The sequence below is a fragment of the Elephas maximus genome, chromosome X (genome assembly GCF_024166365.1).
Source record: "Elephas maximus indicus isolate mEleMax1 chromosome X, mEleMax1 primary haplotype, whole genome shotgun sequence".
NCBI lineage: Eukaryota > Metazoa > Chordata > Mammalia > Proboscidea > Elephantidae > Elephas > Elephas maximus.
Window position 1 is genome coordinate 178,996,465 of NC_064846.1, and position 24,263 is coordinate 179,020,727.

General features: G+C 40.6%; 3 protein-coding genes across 3 annotated transcripts in view; all 3 read right to left on the reverse strand.

The window, feature by feature from the left end:
- LOC126068551 (zinc finger protein 91-like) overlaps positions 1-3,617 on the reverse strand; it is a 146,171-nt gene extending 142,554 nt beyond the window's left edge. The window contains 1 exon segment of the mRNA XM_049871212.1: positions 2,389-3,617. The gene's annotated coding sequence lies outside the window, so the exon portion shown is untranslated.
- LOC126068559 (zinc finger protein 124-like) overlaps positions 1-24,263 on the reverse strand; it is a 146,149-nt gene that overhangs the window by 86,105 nt on the left and 35,781 nt on the right. The gene's annotated exons all lie outside the window — the stretch shown is intronic.
- The window catches only part of LOC126068550 (zinc finger protein 709-like), a 43,167-nt gene continuing 34,027 nt past the window's right edge, over positions 15,124-24,263 (reverse strand). Inside the window, 1 exon segment of the mRNA XM_049871211.1 lies at positions 15,124-16,840. The gene's annotated coding sequence lies outside the window, so the exon portion shown is untranslated.

Sequence of the window (24,263 nt, forward strand, 5' to 3'; positions counted from 1 at the left end):
TCCCACATTTCTTACATTCATAAGGCCTCACATCATTGTGAGTTCTTCTGTGTTTAATGAGGCATTTTGCCTGAATATAGGCTTTCTCACATTCCTTACATTCATAAGGCTTCTCTCCACTGTGACTTCTTTTATGTACAGTAAGAACTGAGGGCCATCTAAAGGCTTTCCCACGTTCCTCACATGCATAAGCCCTCACATCACTGTGAGTTTTTCTGTGTAGAGTGAGGTATTTGGCCTGACTAAAGGCTTTCCCACATTCCTTACATTCATAGGATCTGTCTCCACTGTGAGTTCTTTCATGTAGAATGAGGTGTGAGAATCATCTAAAGGCTTTCTCACATTCCTTACATTCATAAGGTTTTTCCATATTAAGAAAATTTTTATGTAACATTAGGGATAAAGGACTATAGGTTTTAAGACATTCTTGACATTCACTCATCTGACCTCTTACATGTGTCCAGAAGGATAAGAAACTACAGGAATCCTGCCCACATTCATTACATTCACAGCATTTCTCACTGGTGAGTCTCATCACAAGATTCCTAAAGGTTGAGATACAAATGAAGTCCTTCTCAAACACCTTACATTTATTGGGTTTCTTTCCATTAACAGTTCTCATAGGAGTGGTTGGCAGAGAGGGAGAACTGCAGGCTTCTCCATATTCCTTACACTGACAGGTACTGCGTCCGTTGTAAGATCTGGTATGATGGTTATGTGGTAAGTGATCCATGAAGGCTGTTGCACAGTTATGGCATTGAAAAGGATTTACTTCGGGAGGATTTCTTTTAAGTCCGGTAAGATCTGGAATCCAACAGAAGGCTTCCCAACATTGATTGCCTTCGTTACTTTCATGGAGGTTCTCTGCTGTATGACTTCTATTAAAAATAGCCAACATGCGTTGGAAGTGAATTTTTTCCGTTGCGCTATTACCAAACACAGTGAAAGTACATGGTTTTGGTCCTGATTTGTCTCATGTTTCACAGATTAAATCGTCTATGATAAATACTACCATTATGTCACTGTTTTTCTGAAACATGAAACTTCTGATCATTGTATCCAAGTGAAATATGTTTCAAATACTCGAAACCTGACTCATTTTTTAAATATGTTGTGTTATGAAAGTTCTCTGAACACACATACAGCTAGATTCATTTATACATACATAGATATATCTACACATGCATACATACACCTTCTACTCACGTATCAACCTTGAGATTCCAAAGATCGGGTCATTGTGCCAAAACGGAGGGTAACCACATCAGATCATAAAATGGAGGATGACTATATCGTTACATAACTGCCAAAGTATATCCTTACATGACTGCCAGACCACTGAGATTCACGGCCTAGCCAAAGTGACACATAATCTTAACCATCATAGCCAGTGTTACTCTTGCCTTGCACCTCAGCGTTGTTTACTTGCAAATGTATGTTGTTGATGTGGAAAATAGTCGGAGAGTAGATTTTTCACTATTGTCTTAAATGTAAAATGTTGGGTACAGAAATAGTCAATAAGTGAGGAGGAGGTGTATTTATTACTATACATCAAGGCTTCAGAACGGTTTGTAACAGTTCAGGAACTGACAACATAAATGAAGACAGTATACACATTCCATCAACAACCAAGCTTGTTGTCCTGTGATTTTGATCCAAACAGGAAACAAAGACCAACACTCTGCTCACAAATGGTGGCCTGTATGCCACACCGAATGTGTGTTTCTCTTCAGAGTCTTGCCAATAATTCCGATCACCCACACAGATCCTGAAACTTTCAGGAGCTTGATGCAAGAGATTGCTTTTCTGGTAGGAATGTGGAGAGCAACACGCATCCAAAGTGGCGCAGTCCACCAGAATCTTTGAGCAGGGCACCACTGATTGTTTGCTAATTGAGTCAAAATCCAAACACACGAAACCCCAAGTATGGCCTCAGGACACCCATATAGCTCAGTAATGTGGTCACTCCTGTGGTTCACCCTTCAACCAAAGATTAGACAGGCCCATAAACCAAAAAAGAAACTAAAGGGGCGCAGCAGCCTAGGAGCAATGACAAGAAGGCATGACGGTACAGGAAAGGTGGTAATGGAGAACCCAAGGTTAAGAAGGGGAGACATGTCGTGGGGTTGGCAGAAAATGTCACAAAACAGTATGTGCATTAGTTGTGTAATTAGAAACTAGTCTGTTGTGTAAACCTTCATCTAAAGTACAAAAAGAAAAAATGCAGAAAAAAAAAGCAAAGGGGCAACATATTTGGTTGCCCTACAATGTATCCGCTGCCCTCGTTACTTTGGCATTAGCTGAATCGTAACAACATGCGTGAAGTCCTAATACACATACATATATACACACATACGTATGTATTTCCGTGTCATCACACTTTAGGACTTTCTCCTGAGGCACTGTTTTCTCTTGTTTGAATGACACTCACCTCAAATGTCTGCCCTGGTTTTTATACTGATCTTTATTGCCGTGCAATTCAAAGGTTTCTCCTAACATGGACAACGAGGTATTATTCTTCATGTATCCCACCACTGTACACTCACTGGATAACTTTTCCCCATCATTAAAGTTTTGAGAGACTGACCCCATAATTCAAGTTCAGGTTCACGACATAAAACAAAAAAAGAAAGGAATTGTTAGGGGATAAAAAAGGCTCTGAACAAAGAAACACGCAGCCACGTTTTGCTGTTCCACCACATTCACGATGGTTAAAAAGCAATTTACTAGGAAATACTTCCGTGAGATTTTACAGTGACGGCGACGTAAAAAAGGTGTAGCTAGGAGAGCTAAATAGAAAAGCGCTGGGCATAACACACATGTAACATTTAAAGAGGCAAAAGGTCTCCATGACCACGGTTGTGAGGATTACTAAAGTCAGAAAAGTAAGCTCGGGTGTCTGCAAAGTTGTCTCCTCAACACAGTAGAGACTTTTTCTGACCGATTCAAATGTAATTCCCTCCAGGCAGGGCTAGTCCTTCAAAAAATTCTTGCTTTCCTGGTGCTTCCCCACACACTGGCCCTGGGTGAATCCTCTCTCCACTGTCCTCAGATCTTTTCCCTGTTTCTCTGGGAAAACAAATGCTTACAGCGGACATGGTGTTCACGGAGAAACACACATCACAAAGGAGGACTGTGAAGAGCAACGGACATTTCCTTGACATGCAGCCAACACTTTGCTCTTCGGGCTCTCTGAACATAGGTGTGAGTTTATGTGCACCAAGATAATCATATCAGTCTTGTAACAAACACAATAAAACTCTCTACCAGGTCCCACACCACTTATCTCTCAGTACCCCAAAGGGACCCCTGGAGCCAGTATTTACACTTACAATGCTGCAAGAGCCTCAGGACTTTTAATCACAAAGGACATAAAAACTCACTTTAATACACAGAGCTTTATATTCATGGGGACGCCAGGATACGTGAGCTCCATAGACCAAAGGACCACCCCTGTTTTATTTAACAATTTACTGCCATTCCTCAGCCCAAATACAGAAGCATCGTCAATGAGTAAAATATTTATGTTCACTAAAGAAATAAATAGGGGGAAAAAAAAAAGAGTCATGCCATCCTTACCTACTGAGGCCAGGTTTCTGAAAGTTTCCATCATCACATCTCTGTAGAGAGTTCTCTGAGCAAGTCAGCAAAGGCCACTCTTCCTGGCTAAAGACCACAGCGACATCCTCGGCGATCACCGAGTCCTAAAACATCCCATACATTCGGATCAGGAGGGTACCATGTATTCCACTGTGTCCAAGGACAAAGGCTGAGGCTGACGGTCATGGAGAACTGAGAATTGAAGGGGATTTGACACAGAGTTCTGTGCTCTAAGGTCTACTTGAGAGTACAGGCATCAGCCACGTCCCTTCACTAACTATATTCACTTCCTCCTCACTGACTGCGTCCTGTCTTGTGGCCTTCTAACGCACTGAAATAACATCACCACAGTTTGAAAGCTGCCAACTGCAGTCTTATTCTTCTCTCTTCATGGTCTAGGATAGTTAGAAAACATTGCAGAAATTTCAAAAATGCTCTCACTTAGATCACCACGTGTATCTCCTTGCATTAAGACCCACCAGAACATTCAACAAAACCCAAAGCACACGGTGAGGATTAACAACTGGATAACACTTCAGAATGGCAGTTTTTCCTTCTGACCTTCACAACCATGAGAGGAACAAGCGCCCGCACAAATTAGAAACCCAAAGCCCTGGGCTGATTATATTTTCTTGAACTCTAGCAGATCAAGTGGTGACAAGTTCATCAGCTAAAAAAAAAAAAAATTCTCTCAGAGAATTATGGATTTTTATGTCTCAGTCAACTATTTTTCAAAAACTCACTTGTTCTGTCATACTTTCTGTCCCTTCCAGAGGCAGGCAAAGATAATAAAAATTAAAACGAGCTCAGATGAGACAGGGAACATGAGAACCCAGATCTCCCCACAATTTTCAAACTCCAAGACCCCACGCAACTGGATGCACGCCAGTTACATATTAGTGACTGCCCCCTCAACAAACATCAACGCATATGCCCTCACGCGCACACGCTCTCCTGCGATAAGATGACAGACGGCTACCTCTGCAGAAAGGACAACAGCATATACTTGTGTCTGCTGAGAAGTTACAACTTCCATTTTGTAAGGACCACCCAACACGACAAGCATAATCAATGACACCAAGTTACACGTGTAAACACTGTTGAATTTGCAAATGGTTCATTAGTTTTAATTTTTACAACAAAAACATATAATTTTGTAAGTAAGCTGAAATGCAGACGGATTAACTCTAAAATTGCCTGTGAAGCCTAGGAGAGAGGATTACCACCAACCCTCCAGAGGCTCCACTCCAAAATTCTCTAATATTTGCAGCCCCTGGAGGCATACATCCATGACTACCGGAACCCTGACATGTGGAATCCCCCGGTCTGTAAGTGTGACCTCTGTGACATAGCACCGATCCGTCGGCTTCTTCACATAGCGAGAGGGTGCTAAGTCAGAGCGGCTTTAGAGGAAGAAGGCTCCTCTTGTCAGAGAAGTGGTGAAATGTGCTGACTATGTCCTCTCTAATCAGTCCTGGTATGACGGGTCACAACAAATTTTGAGCTAGCAGCAACATCCAATAGTCCCCTCCACTGCAGTGGACCAGGTGCATGTTTTAAAGACATCAAAAACCCTAACCTTCATTGTACGATAGAATAATGATAAAATATTCCCCATATAGAGCAACTACCGTTTATGAAAAGTTTTTCAAAAGTTTTCAACACACTAGCTCATTTATATCTCATGGCTCCCCTACACGGATATCATTTCAAACAGCTCACAGTTGAGTAAAGTTAGAGACAATCGATTATCCACGTGCTCGACGCTGCCAGCCAGAATGCTGACGTGCCAGGCTCAGGAGGCAGGTCCATTTGTCTTTGATGTCTCAATTTCTGACAACCCCGTTTCTGCTCATATGCTAAAGTTTTGTTCTTAATCCTGGCTGTTATTCTCCAAAAGTACCATGGATGATCTAGAGCCCTGCTGGATACTAGGGAGACGAGACAAAGGAAACATCCTATTCAATTCACACAACCCGGAGATGCTTCTCCTGGTAAAGCCCTGTATCTCAGACAAGACTTTGTGCCTTCAGGTCCTTAACTGTGCTTATGTTCACTTATTAAAATTGATTTACGTCACATTGACACACAGTCTACTTCATGTTGACAAAGCAGATACAGCTTTACAACAAAACAGAAATATATCTGGATAAGCATAAATCGTTAACTTTCAGAGACATTTTCCTGACGGCACTGCAATACACGGTGAGCAAATGTCTTCTTGGTGTATAAACTGATGTCCATCCTGGATACCAGTTAGTGCACGAGTCTGTGCATGTGTGTAAGCGAACAGTGGTGGACGAGGCCGAAGAGTCTGGCCCAGATGGGACTGCAAAAAAAAAAAAAAGAGAGAACAAAGGGGCGCGGGGGCCGCGGAGTGCAGGTGGGGGCAGGACATTTAGGACAGAGACCTCACACCTGGACAGGACTGCCCAGTCCACAGCTGCTCCCCCAGAACGCTCACTTCTGCTTCCGGTTTCCGGGACTCTAGATGCTCAATAGAGGGCTTCCGTGCAGGAACCTAGAGTGCTCTCTATCTGGGGACCTAGGGGCTCTGTGGTTCTCCCTGGTGTGTGGGATCTGGCCATGGCTGCCCTTCACTTCCTCTACAGAGAAACGCCTGGGTTTTCTTGAATGCGTATATGAACTGAAATGCAGAATTCAACAATCTAATATACTGAAGAGGGGTATGTTCTCTACATTTAATGACATTTCTTAGAAATGACATGAGACACTTTTAGCTACAGCTCACTGAGAAAGCTTAGTCACATGGTACCATCTGGAAGCAAGGACTGCTGGGAAATAAAATGCTATTCCTAGGTGACCACAGTTAGAACTGAAACTCAGGAATTCTATGACTAAAGTCCAAAAGAACAACAAATATTGAAGGAGACCAACATCTGTTACCAAAAGTGGGCAATACTGACATACGTGTTGGGGGTACAAATAGCAGAACTTGAGGACTGATTTAACGGGCAGTGACTGATGAAAGCAGACAGAAAACTCGTAATTTCCACTTTTCTGACCTAACCAACAGGACAAATGGCAGTGCCTTTCTAGAAATGGAGAAATCAAAGGCAGAGAAACTTGAGGCAACACAGGATTCATTAGTTACTATGACCTTGTCCACACAGCCCTGAAGAACAGAAGCAATTTTCCCATTTTCCTGTGCACATACTCAAAGATGTTTTATGACCTGAGATGTGTATCTGTAAGAGGCACAAAGACGAGGATCTAACTAAAGTTCTTTAAGGTTAATTTATTTTTACAAAAATACGGTGTGGGCCATTGAATGCATGTGTTAATTTCCCCCCAAACGGGGTCTGCGGGTGTTCTGGAATACTCTGTCAACCGCAGAAAGAAAAGCGCACTCACGTAAGAAGGCCAGATACAAGCACTCATAGGAGCCAGAGGATGCTACAGCACGCTTGGATACATGGCCACACAGGTGATTACACCCAGGGACAAAGCAACAACATGTTGGAACTATAGGAGAGGGTTTAAATATGGCAAGAGGGTCTAGATCTTGGAGTTGGGATGTGCTAAGAACTTACTGACCAGTTTAAAAGTTTCTACTGCCTTAGTGTGGGAAAAGCCCAGGACCAGAGAACAAGTATCAAGCCACAAGTTGTTTACAGCTTACCTAGGAAATGTCAACCAACATGGACAAAAAGTAGGAAACCTTCCAAGCCCACTGGCAGTCACTGGTGACAGACAGCAGGGACACAGGAGCATGTCCTGAGGGGGACAAGAGGAGCCGGTCCTAAGGAGGCCAAGAGAAGCCTCTCCTGAAGGAGCTGAGAGGCGGCCTGTCTTCAGGAGGCTACCAATAGAGATGCTGGTGTTGGGATAAGCTGGGACGTATGATGGGCCACAGCATTAAGCTGCCCATCAGGCACAAAGGGAACTCTTATGCAATGCACATACACTGTAAAACGAAACACTGACCCAAATCCTAAAGCAGACTACCTCCTAGGAATTTTATCTGACTTGCAGAGAGCAAAGTTTCCGCCCTGGGGAATACGATCCATGACCAGAGAGCCTGGAGCTCTACGTTGGAAACCACTAAACGCTGAATATCCTAGAAGCAATTTGTAATTTCAGGGGTCACTTTGGAAAAATGAGATCCCTCCTATTTCTCCTTCCACTTTGGGAAAATGAGTTCCCATTTGCGTTGTCTTTTCTTTCCTCTTTGAGGAATACTTATTGGGTGTTCAAGTTTTCTCACAGGGTCTGATATCTATACATCTGATATTCTGGCAAGTTAATAAGTTTTCTTTAGGACCTGTTTTTCTGCAGAATTGAGTCAACCTTACCAAGGAATTCATATACATTTTAAGACCCTGGGTTCCCTATTTGCTTTCTATTCTGTTACATTGTTTAAGAGTACAGGCCTGACTTTTCACCTGAACTCAATAGACTGATGAGTTTATGTTGTTTCTCTGTCACATTTTGCTCTGAAAGCTTGACTGTGATGTAGTAATTGTAACCGTAGTAATCTTTTAGTCCATTCAGTCCCATGTAGTTAATTTTGGTTCACTGTAATTCTGGACCAGCAGCACTATGTAACTGGTTGTTTTCCACACAAGAGTTCTAGAAATCTTAATTCAGTCTAGTAGTATCCACATTCAAACTATAGTAGTCTTTTTTATAAGGCTGAGAGATGGAATTACAAAAGTAATGCAAAGTTAAATAAAATCAATACAAAAATATAACCCAACTGAGGGAGCAGAAGAGCAGTGGGATGCAGACCCCAAATTCTCGTAGAAAGGCCAGACTTAACCGTCAGTCTGGGACTGGAGGGACCCCGGAGGCCATGGACCCCAGACCTTCTGTTACCCCAGGGCAAGAACCATTCCCAAAGCCAACTCTTCAGACAGGGATTGGACTGGACTATGGGATAGAAAATGATACTGGTGAAGAGGGAGCTTCTTGGAGCAAGTGGTCACATAAGACTATGTGGGCATTTCCTGTCTGGAGGGGAGATGAGAAGGCAGAGGGGGCCAGAAGCTACCCGAATGGACACAAGGAGAGAGAGTCGAGAGAAGTACTGTGCTATCTCATCAGAAGGAGAGCAATTAGGGGTGCATAGCAAGGTGTATGTAAATTTTTGTATGAGAGACTGAACTGATTTGTAAACTTTCACTTAAAGTACAATAAAAATTAATTTAAAATATATATATATAACCCAAACATATCTCTAACAATGACTTTCTTTTCAAGTGCTTTTTCACATATAATAGATAGTAATCTTGAGATGCAATAATGTATAGTGAGAATACCACATTTTTGCTGAAATAAGGCACACCTTCTACACATTTGTTAACCAACCACGGCCTATCCTAGACCAGCTAACATCCAGTTAAGCCCGAGCTTGGGGGAAAATCCAGCCTGGATTAGCAGCTGCCTTTCTGACCCACAGCTGATGCAAAGGCATCCAAGGGCCTGCCAGGAATAGAAACCTGTTATGTGGACCCAAAAATAACAGCTTCTTTTTCTAACTCCCTGAGTTTTTACACAGTCATAGCAACTTAACGATTTTCATATACATAATTTAGTAACTTCAATTACATTAATCATGTTGTGCAACCATCACCAGTATTTGCTGTCAAACTTTCCATCACTATAAACAAAAGAAACTCAATGCCTGCCACAAGTCTGAGTTGACTGGAAAGCAACTTTTTTTAGGTAGCATAGGTTGGTAGAGGGGAAAGTCTGGGTGATTCAGGATCTGACAATCACATCAGCATTGGCCAGGGATAAGGGCAGAGCCTGATGACATAATCATCCTGGCCTTTCTACTAGGTGAGTCCAACTAGCACAGAAGCAGCTGCACGTGATTTGTTCTATGAATTTTACACTGTCTTCTTTGATTTCCCTGGTCCCTATATCTCAACCTACTGTGTATGTCCGGGCTCAACACACTACACAACCCCAGGCCAATTCTGCCCCAACAACTGCATTTCTAAATAGCATTTCCTTGGAACATGGCCAAGACAATTCAGGGAAATACTGCCTATAGCTGCTTTCAAGATACACTGACAGAGCCAAGGCTTTGCAAAGCTAAATATCTGGGCTGCAAAGTCTAAAGTGTTTACTATGTAGTCCTTTACAAAAGTGTTTGCTGCACCCTGCTCTAAGTCATGGTACAGAATACATTTCACTTTCAAAGTAAACTTTCTTACTACAAAGGAAATGAACACCCTACCCGTGTATGTAACTTAAAACCTGTCACATCACTTGAAATATGTGAATGTGTACCCCAGCTACACCCATCAAATGACGGGATCAGAGGGAACATGTACCATAAAAACACTTTGTCAAAAATAAGCCGTGCTTTCCCCCGCCCTTCCAGTTCTTCTAGAATCTGCAAGATTCAAAACAGAAATAAGTAGCAGGAGGATCAAGATGGTGGCACAGATACGGCAGAAGTTGGAGGTCAGGCTTCCCAATAGTGGGAGCCATATCATTATATCACAGAGACTACATGGCCTGGCTGTGATTTATCCAAAAGGGAATACTGAGCTCTGAATGATCTAAGGTTTCTGAGATTGGTAATAGTAACTCCAAACACCTGTCTTGGCAAAAAAAAAAAAAAAAAGCTCTTTGGAAAAAGAAAAATTATATCTTCAATTATGTCCTTAGTTGAAATATCTAACATATTGACAACCATTAAGCCTTGATAACAAATATATGAACAACTCTTATTCTTTTAGTATACCTTAAACATGATTCCAAATAATAAAAAAAATCTAAAAAATATGACATCACAGAACCACAAAATTATCAGACACACAGGAAATGAACCAAATAGACAACAGGAATAGATACGAGAAACTAAACACAGTCATAAATTCTATACTGAAACACATGATTACAAAATTAGAAGCGGTAGATAGGTTTCATATCATTAGATACACAGCACGAAGTAGGTTTCGTGAACTTAAAGATTGTTGTTGTTACATGCAATTGCGTCAATTCCGAATCACTGCGATCCCATGTACAACAGAACACTTTTAGGTCCTACGCCATCCTAACAATACTTGCTATGCTTGGGCCAACTGTTAGAACTTCTGTGTAAATCCATCTCTTTGAAGGTCTTCCTCTTTTTTGCTGAACCTCTGCTTTACCAAGCGTGATGTCCTTCTCCAGGGACTGATTCCTCCTGACTACACGACCAAAGTATGTGAGACGCAGTCTTGCCCTTCTTGCTTCCAAGGAGCATTCTGGTTGCACTTCTTCCAAGACAGATTTGTTCGTTCCTTCGGTAATCCGTGGTATAGTCAATATTCTTCCCCCAGCACCATAATTTGAAGGCCTCAATTCTTCGCTCTTCTTTATTCACTGCTCAGCTTTAAAATGCAAATTAGGCAATTCAAAACAGCCTGGCTTGAGTCAGGTGCACCTAAGTCCTCAGGGTGACATCTTTGCTTTTTAACACTTTAAGGAGATCTCTTGAAGCCCATTTGCCCAAGATAATGTGTCTTTTGATTTCCTCACTACTGCTTTCATAGGTGTTGATTGTGGAACCAAATAAAGTGAACTTAAAGATAGGTACAAAAATAAACAGAATAAAGCAGAGCTATAAAAGTTGGAAAACACTGATGGAATGGAAGGAAAAAGAGGACAAAAAAACTCATGAGAAGGAAAGTAGAGGTGGGTGAAAGTGGGCAAACCTTTCTTCCTGTAATACCCAGAGATCTTGTTTGTGGATATTCTGCTTTTTGTGAAAAAGCCTCTTTTCTCGAGATTTCTTCTGGGTTTTTAAAAATCAATTCAATGCTTTCAATTTTATCTCACACCCTTTGTACCTCTGATTCCAGGAGTGAGGTCAGAATTAGTCTCAATCCCTAGTACCACTTGGGAGTTGATCTTCTTCCACTCTCATGTAAAATCCCTTGTCCTTTTACTGTCTTTTGTCTATACCAGCTTCTTTCCATCTTCACTGTTGTATGCCCATGTCCCAGTCATTTAGTGGACTGATCCATGACTTTTGAATCTGGCTCATCCTATTACAAAGATCCCCTCTTGCAGGAACTCCAGTCCTGGATCCCTTGCCCACTAGTGATACAGTGTTTCCGTGTTGCTCGTTCTTACTGTTTGCAGCTGGGCAGAGGCCAACATCTCCTGTAAGTTCAGGTAAGGGGTTGTGCAGGGGCAGGGTCCATGCTCTGCATTTCCCTCTCCCACCACCTGATGAAGGGGGCTCACATGTGCGGTGCCTAGGAGGGCAGCCTCCTAGCCTCCCAAACTCAGAGGTGAGAGAAATGTATCAAGACAGAATCCAATAAAGTGGCAGAGGTTCATAATAACACCTGGTTACAACTTTGTAATGCACATCAAAATGTCATTACTGTTATCACTGTACTATCATGTTCAAAATATTTTATTGAAACTACAAGTGTTTTCTTAGACCTTTTTTATGCATAGAAAGGTACTCTGTACAGTATATTCTAAGGAAAACATCCGAATAAATGACATTACATACAAATAATCGTACCTAAGCGTTCCGGTGTGCAAATTCAACTAAAAAACGCACTTAGGAATGGAACTCCATCATAATCTGCACACTGCCTATACTATTATGAATAATCAAAAACAAATATCAGAGTGAAAGAAAATCTATTTCTTTCAGAATGCCAATTTATAGATATATTTTATTGGATATTGGAACAAAAAATATTATCCGGTAAAGACCACAGTAATAATAATACATAATTATATGCAAATACTAACATAGGTAGGCCAAAGTACAATGAAAACCAGAGTATTTACACAGTCTCAAACTATCACTATATGACAGTTATTAATTATAACAGACAAAACAGTTTACGATAAGAATGGAAGGAATGTTTCAAATATGAAAACAAAACAGCCTGATCCAAATATAAGATGAGTGTATTTTATTCTTTGCAAAATAACATCAAGGATATAACATTAAATAATATAAAACCTCATTTGCTCAATGCTATTCCCTGCAGCCTCATTGGTAATAGCAAAGACTTTAACAAAGGTAAAATTTAGCTTAGACTGAGAAAGTAACAAACACTTATGAGGACAGTCCCAGTTACAATGAAACTGGCATTTCTCCCAAAGGCATAAATTATGTTTGAGGATCCTTTGAGTTAGTATTAATTTCTCACTAAAAGTCTTTGTTCTTTATTTATAAACTTTCAGAAATTTGCTGTTCAAAAGCATAACTGTAAGGATGAAATATCTCACTTTTGATCTAAGAGTAATCAATCAACTCGCTGTGAGTTCTATGTGAAGTGAGGTGCGAGGAACAAATAAAGGCCTTCCCACATTGCTTACATTGATAAGATTTCTCTCCACTGTGAGTTCTTTTATGAATAGTAAGGGCTGAGGAATAAATAAAAGCTTTTCCACATTCCGTACATTCATCAGGCCTTACTCCATTGTGAGTTTTTTTATGTCTACTGAGGGCTGGGGAACAACTGAAGGTTTTCCCACATTGTGTACATTCATAAGGTTTCTCTCCACTGTGAGTTTTTTTATGTGAAGTGAGGGGGGAGGAACGAATAAAGGCTTTGCCACATTCCTTACATTCATGAGGCCTCTCTCCACTGTGAGTTCTTATATGTGAAGTGAGGTGGGAGGAACAAATAAAGCCTTTCCCACATTGTTTACATTCATAAGGTTTCTCTCCACTGTGAGCTCTTTTATGCATAGTAAGGCATGAGGAATATATGAAGGCTTTCCCACATTCTGTACATTCATAAGGCCTCACTCCATTGTGTGTTTTTTTATGCCTAGTGAGGGCTGTGGAACAACTAAAGGCTTTCCCACATGGTATACATTCATAAGGTTTCTCTCCACTGTGAGTTCTTTTATGTGAAGTGAGGTGGGAGAAACGAATAAAGGCTTTCCCACATTCCTTACATTCATGAGGCCTCTCTCCACTCTGAGTTCTTATATGTGAATTGAGGCGCCTCTCTCCACTCTGAGTTCTTATATGTGAATTGAGGCGAGAGGGACAAATAAAGGCTTTCCCACACTGTTTACATTCATAAGGCCTTTCTCCAGTGTGAGTCCTTTTATGCACACTGAGGGATGAAGAACTACTAAAGGATTTCCCACACTGATTACATTCAAAAGGTTTCTCTCCACTGTGAGTTCTTTTATGCATACTAAGGGGCTGAGGAATAACAAAAGGCTTTCCCACATTCCGCACATTCATAAGGCTTATCTCTGTTAGGACATTTTTTAGGTAAAATGAGGGATAAAGGACTACAGATTTTACAACATTCTTTACATGCATGCTTATGGCCACTCACGTGTGTACAAAGGGATGACAAACTACAAAATCCTTTCCCACATTTGTTGCATTTGCAGCATTTCTCACCAGTGAGTGCTGTCACAGGATTCTTAAGGGTTCACATACAAATCATATCCTTCCCAGACACCTTACATTTATGGCGTCTATTTCCATGAAGAACTCTCAAAGGAGTGGTTAGGTGAGAGGAACAGCTGCAGGATTCTCCACATTCCTTACCCTGAAAGGCACTGCATCTGGTGGAAGATCTGATATGATGGTTATATGCTGAGTGATCCATGAAGACCTTTCCACAATCAGAGTATTCAAAAGAGTTTACTCCTGGAGGGTTTCTTTTGAGTGCAGTAAGATCTGGAATCCAGCTGAACGTTTTCCAAGACTGAGTGCCCTCATTACTTTCATGGAAGTTCTCTACTGTATGACTGCTGTTAAAAATAGGGAACATGGTGTTGGAAATTAATGTGTTCCCATTTCACCATTACCAAATATTCAGAACATGCTTGCTTTTTTCCTGACTTGTCCCATGTTTCCTAGGTTAAATCCCCTAGTACAGATACGACCATTACTCTCACAGAGTATCCTTAAAATAAGAGGCTTTCCGATAACCGCGTCCAGGTGAAATACGTTTCAAATACTCTGTATCTCACTCATCTATTTGAATATGCTGTAATATACAAATTTCCAAAACGCATACTTTTCCATCTATGTTCATATACATAGACGTCTGTGTGTGTTGTGTACACCTTCTCCTCATTTATCAACATGGTTAAGTTCCAAAGACCAGCTCGTTATGCAATTTTGGCATTATGTGAAAATGGAGGATGACATTAGATCAGAAAATAAAGGATGACAACATGATTCCATAATCACCAAGTTATATCATTACATAAGTGATAAACCAGTGAGAATCGTGGCTCCGCAATGTTGACACAATTTTAAGCATCACAGCCGGCATTACTTAGTTTTCATCTCAACATTCATTACCGCCAAATATCCATCATTAACGCTGAAAATAGTCGGATACTAGATTTTTTTTATCATAATCATACATGCAAAATAGATACAGAGACAGTCAAAAGTGAGAACGTATGCGTTTGTAGGTATCAAGATTTCAAAATGTTTCGTAATGCTTCAGGAACTGCCTACAGAAACAAAGGCAGCAAATACTTTGCATAGAAACTAAATATTTTGTCCATTCAATTTTGATGTCAGTAGGTAAAAAACAGCTGTGCCCCGCTCAAAGATAGCAGTCAAGTGTGTGTCAATTTGAATGTGTGTCATTCTGTCAATTTGAATGTATGTCGTTCTTCAGGGTCCTGTCAATAATCTACTCTCCCACATGGACACCAAAAGTCTCAGGAGCCTGATGCAGGAAACTGGATTACCGGCAGGACTGCAGAGAGTGACACATACTCAAAGTAGCACAAATAGTTGCCATTCTTGAGCAGGGCACCACTGGCTATTTCCTACTTGGGTCCAAACCTGACAGGGAACAGATTTGTTTTCTATGCAATGCATACACTGCCCTCGTTTACCTTGGCAAGTACTAAACATTTACAATACTGGCTGAAAGTGCTGATATACATAGATAAATATATATGGGTGTACATTACTGTCAGGACACTTTTGGTCTTCCTCCTGAGGCACTGTTTTCTTCTTTGAATGACACTCACTTCAAATATTTCCCCTGGGTTTCAGAGTGATCTACATTGCCATGCCATCTGTAGACTTCTCCTAACATGGACAACTGGGGGTTATTCTTTATGTATTGCAGCATTGTATCTTCACCGGATAACTTTCCTCCATCAATAAGGTTCTGGGAGACTGACCCAAATATTCAAGTTGAGGTTCAAAATACGAAATAAAAAACAGAGGAGTTATTGAGAAAAAGGCTGCTGTGAACAAAGAAAGACTTAACCACATTTCATTGAGCACATTCACAATGGTTAAAAAGCAATTTCTACGAAATAATTCCATAAGGACTGAGAGTGATGGTGACATAAATAAGTGTAGTTAGGAGAACGAAGAAGAAAAATACTGGACACGATACACAATATAACATTAAAGAAGAAAAGGCTCTCCTCTCCGTGACCACGGTTTTGACGACACTGCTAAAGTCAGAAAAGTAAGTTCAGGTATCTGTGACGTAGTTTCCACAACCCAAAAGGGAGTTTTTTTAGCTGACTAATTCAAATATAATTCCATTCACACAGGGCTTGCCCTTCCAAAAATTCCTGCTTTCCTGCTGCTTCCTGACACAGGGGTCCTGGATGGGTCCTATCCTCACTGTACTCAGATCTTTCCTTTTTTCTCTGAGAAATCAAATGGGTATAGCTCACATGCTCCTATTGGAGAAATGCACATCATGACAGAAGACGGTGAAGAGCAATGAACATTTTCCTGACAGTGAGCCAATATTTTCCTCTTCAGGATCTCTGACGATAGACAGGTGTGACTTTATATACAGCAAAATAATCATGTTGAACTTGTAATAAATAATGTAAAACTCTCCACAAGGTCCCAAACCACCTACATCTCAATGTCCCATAGTGACCCTGAAGCCAACGCTTACACTTACAACACTTAGAAAGCCTCAGGGCTTTTCATCACAGGAGAAATGAAAACTCACTTTAATATAAGAAGAGCTTTATGCTCATCCAGAATCCAGGATATGTCAGCTCCATGGACCAAGGGAGCACACCTGATTTAGTTAACCATTTATTCCCATTCCTAAGCCCAGATTCTGGAGTAAAGTCAATGAGTCAAATATTTTTGTTTGCTAAAGAAAGAAGTAAAAAAAGAAAAGATGCCCTTCTTACCTACTGAGGTCAGGTTTCTGAAGGTTTCCATCATCACATCTCTGTAGAGTTTCCTCTCAGCAACATCCAGCAATGCCCACTCTTCCTGGCTAAAGACCACAGCCACGTCCTCAATGACCACTGAGTCCTAAAACATTCCATACATGATGAATCAGCAAGGTTCCATGGACTTCAGTGTCTACAAGAAGGAAGGGTAGGGCTCACAGCCCAGGGGAACTAAGAATTCAAAGGGATTTGACACAAAGTTCTGCATTTTACCAAGGTTTACCTTTGGCTAGTCATCAGTCTCTTCCCTTCACTAACTACATTCACTGCCTCATCGATTCCATCCTGTCTCATACACTTTCAACAAGCACAAATAAGCTTTCCACAGTTTGACTGAGACCCACAGAGCAGAAATTAGAGAAATACTCTCATTCAGACTATCACTTCCTTGTTACAAAACAATTCCACTTCCTTCCATAGGACCCACCAGAACACTCAACAGAACAAAAAGCAAAGGGAAAAGGTAGGCTGAGGTATTACCAAGTGGAAAACACTGCAGAAGGACAGTGTTTCCTTTTGCCCCTCACAGCCATGGCAGGACCAAGGTCCTACACAAACTGGCAAACCAGGACCCTGAGCTGATCATATGTTCTCGAACTCGAAGACATCAGAAGGTGACAGATTCACCTGCTGAATTCTTTTGGAGAATTAGGAATTTTTACAAGTCAATCACCTATTCCTCAAAAACTCAGTTCTTCTGTCATCTTCTGCCCTTTTCAGAAACATGCAAAGGGAACACAATTTTAAGAGCTTAGATAAGACAGGAAACAGGAGAATCCAGACTGCCACACAATCCTCACATTTCAAGATGTGATGTAACTGTACATTAATTATTAGTGACTGCTCCCCTCAACAAACATGAATTCATACATCCTCAAATAAAAAGAATCTAATGTTACCCTATGCCAAAGAGCAAAACCTTCGCAGACACAAGAACGGCACACCCTTGCGTTTGCCGAACGAGAAGAGGTTAGGATTTCCATTTCATAATGACGGCACAATGTGAGGAACGTAATCAATGTCATCAAGTCATACACGGTAAACTTTGTTGAATTGGCGAATATTACAGTATATGTAATATCTGCAACAATAGACACCATTTTTTAAGTAACGTGAAGTGCAGTTTATCTGTTAAATTGCCTGTGAGGCCTAGGAAACAGTTACACACCAGCCCTCTAGAGACTCCACTCCAAAATTCCCTCACATTTGCAGCCCCTGGAAGGCACACAACCACGACTATCTGAACCCTGACCACTGGAATCCCTGGGTCTGTAAGAGTGACCTCTGTGAAAGAACACCAATCCATTGGCTTCCTCCTGTCATGAGGAAAGAAAAGGCTCCTAAACCAGTGCAGCTTTACAGTAAAAAGACTCCTCATCTTAGGGAAGGGGTGAAATGAGCAGTCTATGTCATTTCTAATCAATCCTGGTATGACGAGATCACGACAACATATTGGAGTGGCGATACATTCTACATAAAATGCAGGCCAGTAAGGGGATAAGCAGCCAAGTAACAGAAGTATATTTCCCTTTAGTAAATTAGTGAAGGGAGCAAAATGATTATTTCACAAAACATTAACTAGCGAAACTTGGCTTGGCAAGAGAAAAAGGGATAGCACTTTCAGTTCTAAAAAATTAGAAGCAGACTGTAAACATTCTGCAAACACTCATATATGTTTAACATGCTTTTTGATGTCAACAAGTCCCAGAGCAGAGGTACAGGAGCCAAAGGGCTCCACGAAACTTCATGCCCAGTAAAGGAAACATATACTGCTTAAACCCAGGGAAAGAAAAAAGTCATTACCAGTAGGTCAACCATGTAAAGTTAGGAAATGGGAAAAACAAAAGCAGAATAAAGGAATATTATGAACAAAGTAACAAGAAAATAAAGACCACGATAATGACACAAAACACAAATGAAGGCTTCCAGTTTCTGGTCTGATATAGAAGGAGCTTGAAAGCTGTCACTTCCATCCTCACAAGAAAAAACGAAATATCCTGAACTCAGAAAATTGACGTAACATGGGCAAACGGGTGTCCTAAAACTGGAGGGACACATAAGCAGCTATGGAGAATCATACCAGAGCAAAAACCTCCTCTAGGATCAGTATCAGGGAAGGAAAACTTAAAATACAGTTGATGAATTGCTGGAGAGTGGATGTGGACCAACTTCCAAGTTAAAAATGCAAGGGGGCCAAACTTAGGTGAATCCAGAGTTTTCTGAGTTTTACCTACAGGAACCCGATCAGGTCCTCAGTGAGACCATCAGGGAAAAATCTTATGATTCCTTCTAGTAGGGGGAAGAGGAAAAGAAGCCATTTCAAAAATTTCCCAGAGGATTTCGTTCTACCTGATAAAGCCTCCCTCAAGGGAACCTATTTTACAGAGTGTAACTGATCTGCAATAGTAAAACATCCAACTGCAGCCTCATCTAGGCTTCCTGTCTCACCAAAGTGGGTGAGGGGGAGCAGAGGAGCACCTGTAGGGTCATTGCCCAGGGCACAGGCTCACTAAGACTGAGAATTAATCACTGGGCTGTCTCAGGCCTCCCTTTTGTCCCTACCTTACAGCCTCATCTATAGGGCTCCTACGTAATAACAGCATTCCAACAGAATTGCAAGCCTCAGGCCTGATATAAGAAGTATCTAGGAAGCCCAGACACAATAGGTAAGAAAAAAACAAGCACATCAGAGCAACTGAGAACTACAGTATACACAGCCTAATGACTAGCCAGGAAAAAATAAATCTCCTAAGAAAGGCCTATTTATTTACCTCCTTTCTTTTACTTAATACATAATCCCTGTCTTTCAACAAAAATCTACCAGGCATACTAAAGACAAAACCACAGCTTGAAGAGACAGTGCAAGCATCAAGATCAGCCTGAGGTAGAGCCAACATTTTGTAATCACCAGACCAAAAATTTCGACTAACACACTTTGAGTTATTCTAACACTAAAAATGCTAATAATAAAGGACAGAACATGTAACAACACAAGGTAAAGTTACCAGAGAAGGAAACCGTAACAAGGAAACCAAAGGAAATGGCACAAATCCATTGCTAGTAACAACAATGAAAACCACCTTTAACTAATTCCTCAAATGACAGGAGAAAGCCAAGAAGACATTAGTGAGCTTGAAAATATGTTAATGAACTCAAAACTGATATGAAAAAGATGGAACAGAATATGCAAAAACTCTCAGACAATTACTAGAAGAGGGTTATCCACATATTTAGGATGCCAGAAGGGAAAGAAAATAGAAACAAAAACAAATATTTCAGGTAATAATGACTGAGAAACTTAGAAAAGCTAAGAGACACACGAAACCAAAGATTTAGGAAGCTCAGAGAATACCAAGGAGAAGAAATAGCAAAAAACTATACCTGGTGATGTCACATTCAAAATGCACAAAATCAAAAAGAAAATATGGAAAGAAGCCAGAGGAGAAAAAAAATCAACTTTTTACTGAAAAGAACGGTTAGAATTAGAGTATATTTGTCTTAAGAAATCATGCAAACAAGGAGAATGAAACATTTAGCATTTTGTTGAGAGAGAGAGACAAAAAAAAAGACTACACTAGAATTCTGTACCTAGCAAAACTAGCCTTTAAAGGGAAGGAGGAACATAGAAAATAACAAGCGTTGGCAAGGATGTGGAGAAACTGGAACCATCATCTATTGCTCTTGGGAATGGAAAACGGCACACCTCCTGTGGAAAGCTTGGCAGTTCCTCAAAAAGTTCACCCCACAGCTACGATATGACCCAGTAATCCCACTCCTGTGCAAATAAACAGAAGAATTAAAGACAGAAAATCTGTATGCCAATATTCCTTGCAGGAGTATTCACAAGAGCTAAAATACGGAAGCAACCTAAATGCCCATCAACACATGAATGGATGAACAGAATAAGAGTCTATCCACGCAACGGAATACTGATTAGCTACAAAGAGAAATAAGTCCTGATAGATGCTACACTACAGATGAACTTTTAAAATGTTATGTTGAGTGAAATTAATTCAGTCAAAAAAGGACAAATACCATAGGATCTAACATCTAGGAAACAGGCAAATGTAGAGTGAACAAATTTATTAGTCATCAGCAGGGATGGGAAAGAGGGGAAAAGGAGGTTCACTGCAGAGAGGGCACTGAGATTCTACTACTGGTGGTGCAGTAAGGAAGAAAAAGATAGCGGCAAAAGTGGCAAAACAAATGAACTTAAACAACTTTGCTACATTATCGTTGTTCTTAAGTTGTCATCTAGGTGGTCCCAGACAGAGCAGGAGAAAAACGTAGAACAAAACTCAAATTCAAAAAAAGGGGACAGATTTAGTGGTCTAACAGAGACTGGAAGAATCCCTGAGATGATGGCACCCAGACACTCTTCTAACTCAGAACTAAAGCCACTCCCAAAGTCCACCTTTCAACCAAACATTAGACAGGCCTATTAAAAAAAGCAGTAACACACGTGACCAAAGTGCTTCTTAGTTCAATCAAGTATGCGAGACCAAATGGGCAACACCTGCCCAAAAGCAAAGACATGAAGGTAGGAAGGGACAGGACAACTGTATGAACGGATACCGAGAACCCAGGGTGGAAAGCAGAAAGGGCAGAGTGCTGATGCTCTGTGGAGATTGCAACCAATGTCACAAACAATCTGTGTATAAATTTCTGAATGAGAAACTAATTTCCTCTGTAAACTTGCACCTAAAGAGAAATTTTAAAAAATACTTTTCCAGTGTAGAGTTGGAAAGGAACATGGATAATCCAAAAAGGGCCATAGACAAAACATATACACCCAAACAATATACACACTTAGGTAGTCCACATTTTGATAGTAAAAGCAGATATAAAACTGATACCCATTATTCCACTCCGATTCAACATCACCCAAAGGGTTATATCTGGTACATGACAACAAAGAAAATTAAAGAAAAAAAGTAAAGAAATAACAATGTCAAATTGGGAGCTCCCCATATTATTTTACAGATTAAATAACAGTACATGTAAAGCTCCAAAAACGGTGTAGACGATTATGGGATTAAAGAGATTTTGCACATTCAGATTACAAAATAAATATCAAAGGTGGAAAGGTTTCATTTACAAACATTAGTACCAATAAGCTGAGCAGTGAACTTTTAAAAGACAACATGCATTTTAGCTAAAATAAACAACACCTAAAAGGAGTATAATTAAGTAGATTAAAGTTCCCAATGAAAAAGTGGTAAAACATTATAAATGGCATCCAAATAGACAGCAGTAAATAAAACGGTACGATGTACCCTGATCATGATTCTCCCCAGATAAATTGTTATTTCCAATGCACTTCCATAAAATTCCAAGCAATGTCATTATTTTTTAGGACTTCACAAAAAACTGCGTTGAAAAAGTATTTCAAAGGGCAAATGCTCAACATTACCCAATACGTTCTAAGGAAAAAGGCACTGGGGTCTGTCCCAACACGTCATATGTAATGTTAAGACTTCTATTCATTTCCTTTATTGATAAAGTTATATTAGATTTATAAATATTTATGTTGTTTTATATTTATAGTAGATTTCAAATGACAGCTTGAGAAGACAAAGTATTATGACACGTGCAAAGACCTGGAGTTAAAAAACCAAAAGGGAAGAACATGCTCGACATTTCTGAAGCTGAAAGAACTGAAGAAAAAATTCAAGTCTCAAGTTGCAATACTGAAAGATTCTATGGGCAAAAAATTGAACAATGAAGGAATCATCAAAAGAAGATGGAAGAAACACACACGGTCACTGTACCAAAACAAACTGGTCAACATTCAGTCATTTCAGATGGTACCCGATACTCAAGAACCGATGGTAATAAATGGATAAATAAATTATGGTATATTCACACAATGGAATACGACACATCAATAAGGAAAAATGATGAATCCGTGAAACATTTCATAACATGGAGGAATCTGGAAGGTATTATGCTGAGTGAACTGACCTGCAAAAGGACAAATATTGTATAATACCACTAGTATAAGAACTCAAGAAATAGTTTAAACAGGGAAGAAAATATTCTTTGATAGTTATGAGGTCGGGAGGGAGGAAGAGAGGGAGGGAGAGAGGTATTTACTAATTAGTCGGTAAGAACTATTTTAGGTGAAGGGAAAGACAACACACTACAGGCGAGGTCAGCACAACTGGACTAAACCAGAAGCGAAGAAGTTTCCTGAATAAACAGAACGCTTCAAAGGCCAGCATAGCAGGGGCAGGGATTTGGGGGGACATCTAAGTCAACTGGCATAATAAAATCTATTCAGAAAACATTCTGCACCCCACTTTGGAGAGTGGCGTCTGGGGTCTTAAATGCTAGCAAGTGGCCATCTAAGATGCATCAATTGGTCTCAACCCACCTGGGGCAAAGGAGAATGAAGAAAACCAAAGACACAAGGTAATTATGAGCCCAAGAGACAGAAAGGGCCACATAAACCAGAGACTACATCAGCTTGAGACCGGAAGAACTAGATGGTGCCCGGCTACAACCGATGACTGCGCCGACAGGGAACACAACAGAGAGCCCCTGAGGGAGCAGGAGAGCAGTAGGATGCAGACCCCAAATTCTTTTAAAAAGACCAGACTTAATGGTCTGACTGAGACTACAAGTACCCCGGTGGTCATGGTCCCCAGACCTTCCGTTAGCCCAAGGCAGGAACCATTACCAGAGCCAACACTTCAGACACGGATTGCACTGGTCAATGGGATAGAAAATGATACTGGTGAAGAATGAGCTTCTTGGATCAAGTAGACACACAAGACTATGTTGGCATCTCCTGTCTGGAGGGGAGATGAGAGGGCAGAGAGGGTCACAAGCTGGCCGAATGGACACAAAAAGAGAGAATAGAGAGAAGGAGTGTCCTGTCTCACTGGGGGGGCGGGGGGTGGGGGGAATTAGGAGTATATAGCAAAGTATATATAATTTTTTATATGAGAGATTGACTTGATTTGTAAACTTTCACTGAAAGCACAATTAAAAAAAAAACCGATGGTAATGAAGGATGAAGACCAAGCTACACTGAAGACACTGGTGAAAAACAAGGCTCTAGAAATTGACGCAATACCAATTCAGATGTTTCACCAAGCGGATGCAGCACTACAAGTGCTCACTGTCGATGCCAAGAAATTTGGAAGACAGCTATCTGGCCAACTGACTGAAGAGATCCGTGTTTATGACTATTCTAAAGAAAGGTGATCAAACAGAATGTGGAGATCATCAAACAATATCATTAACATCACATGCAAGTAAAATTTTGCTAAGGATCACTCAGAACAGTTGTAGCAGTACGTCAACAAGGATCAGCCAGAAATTTAAGCTGGATTCAGAAGAGGACATGGAATGAGGGATATCACAGCTGATGTCTTAAAACAGAGAACACCACAAAGACCTTTTCCTGTGTTTCACTGACTATGCGATACCTGCGTATACACCAAGAAGTAGTCCTTCAGACAGAACAAGGGGATACTGCACAGCTTAAAGTCAGGGAA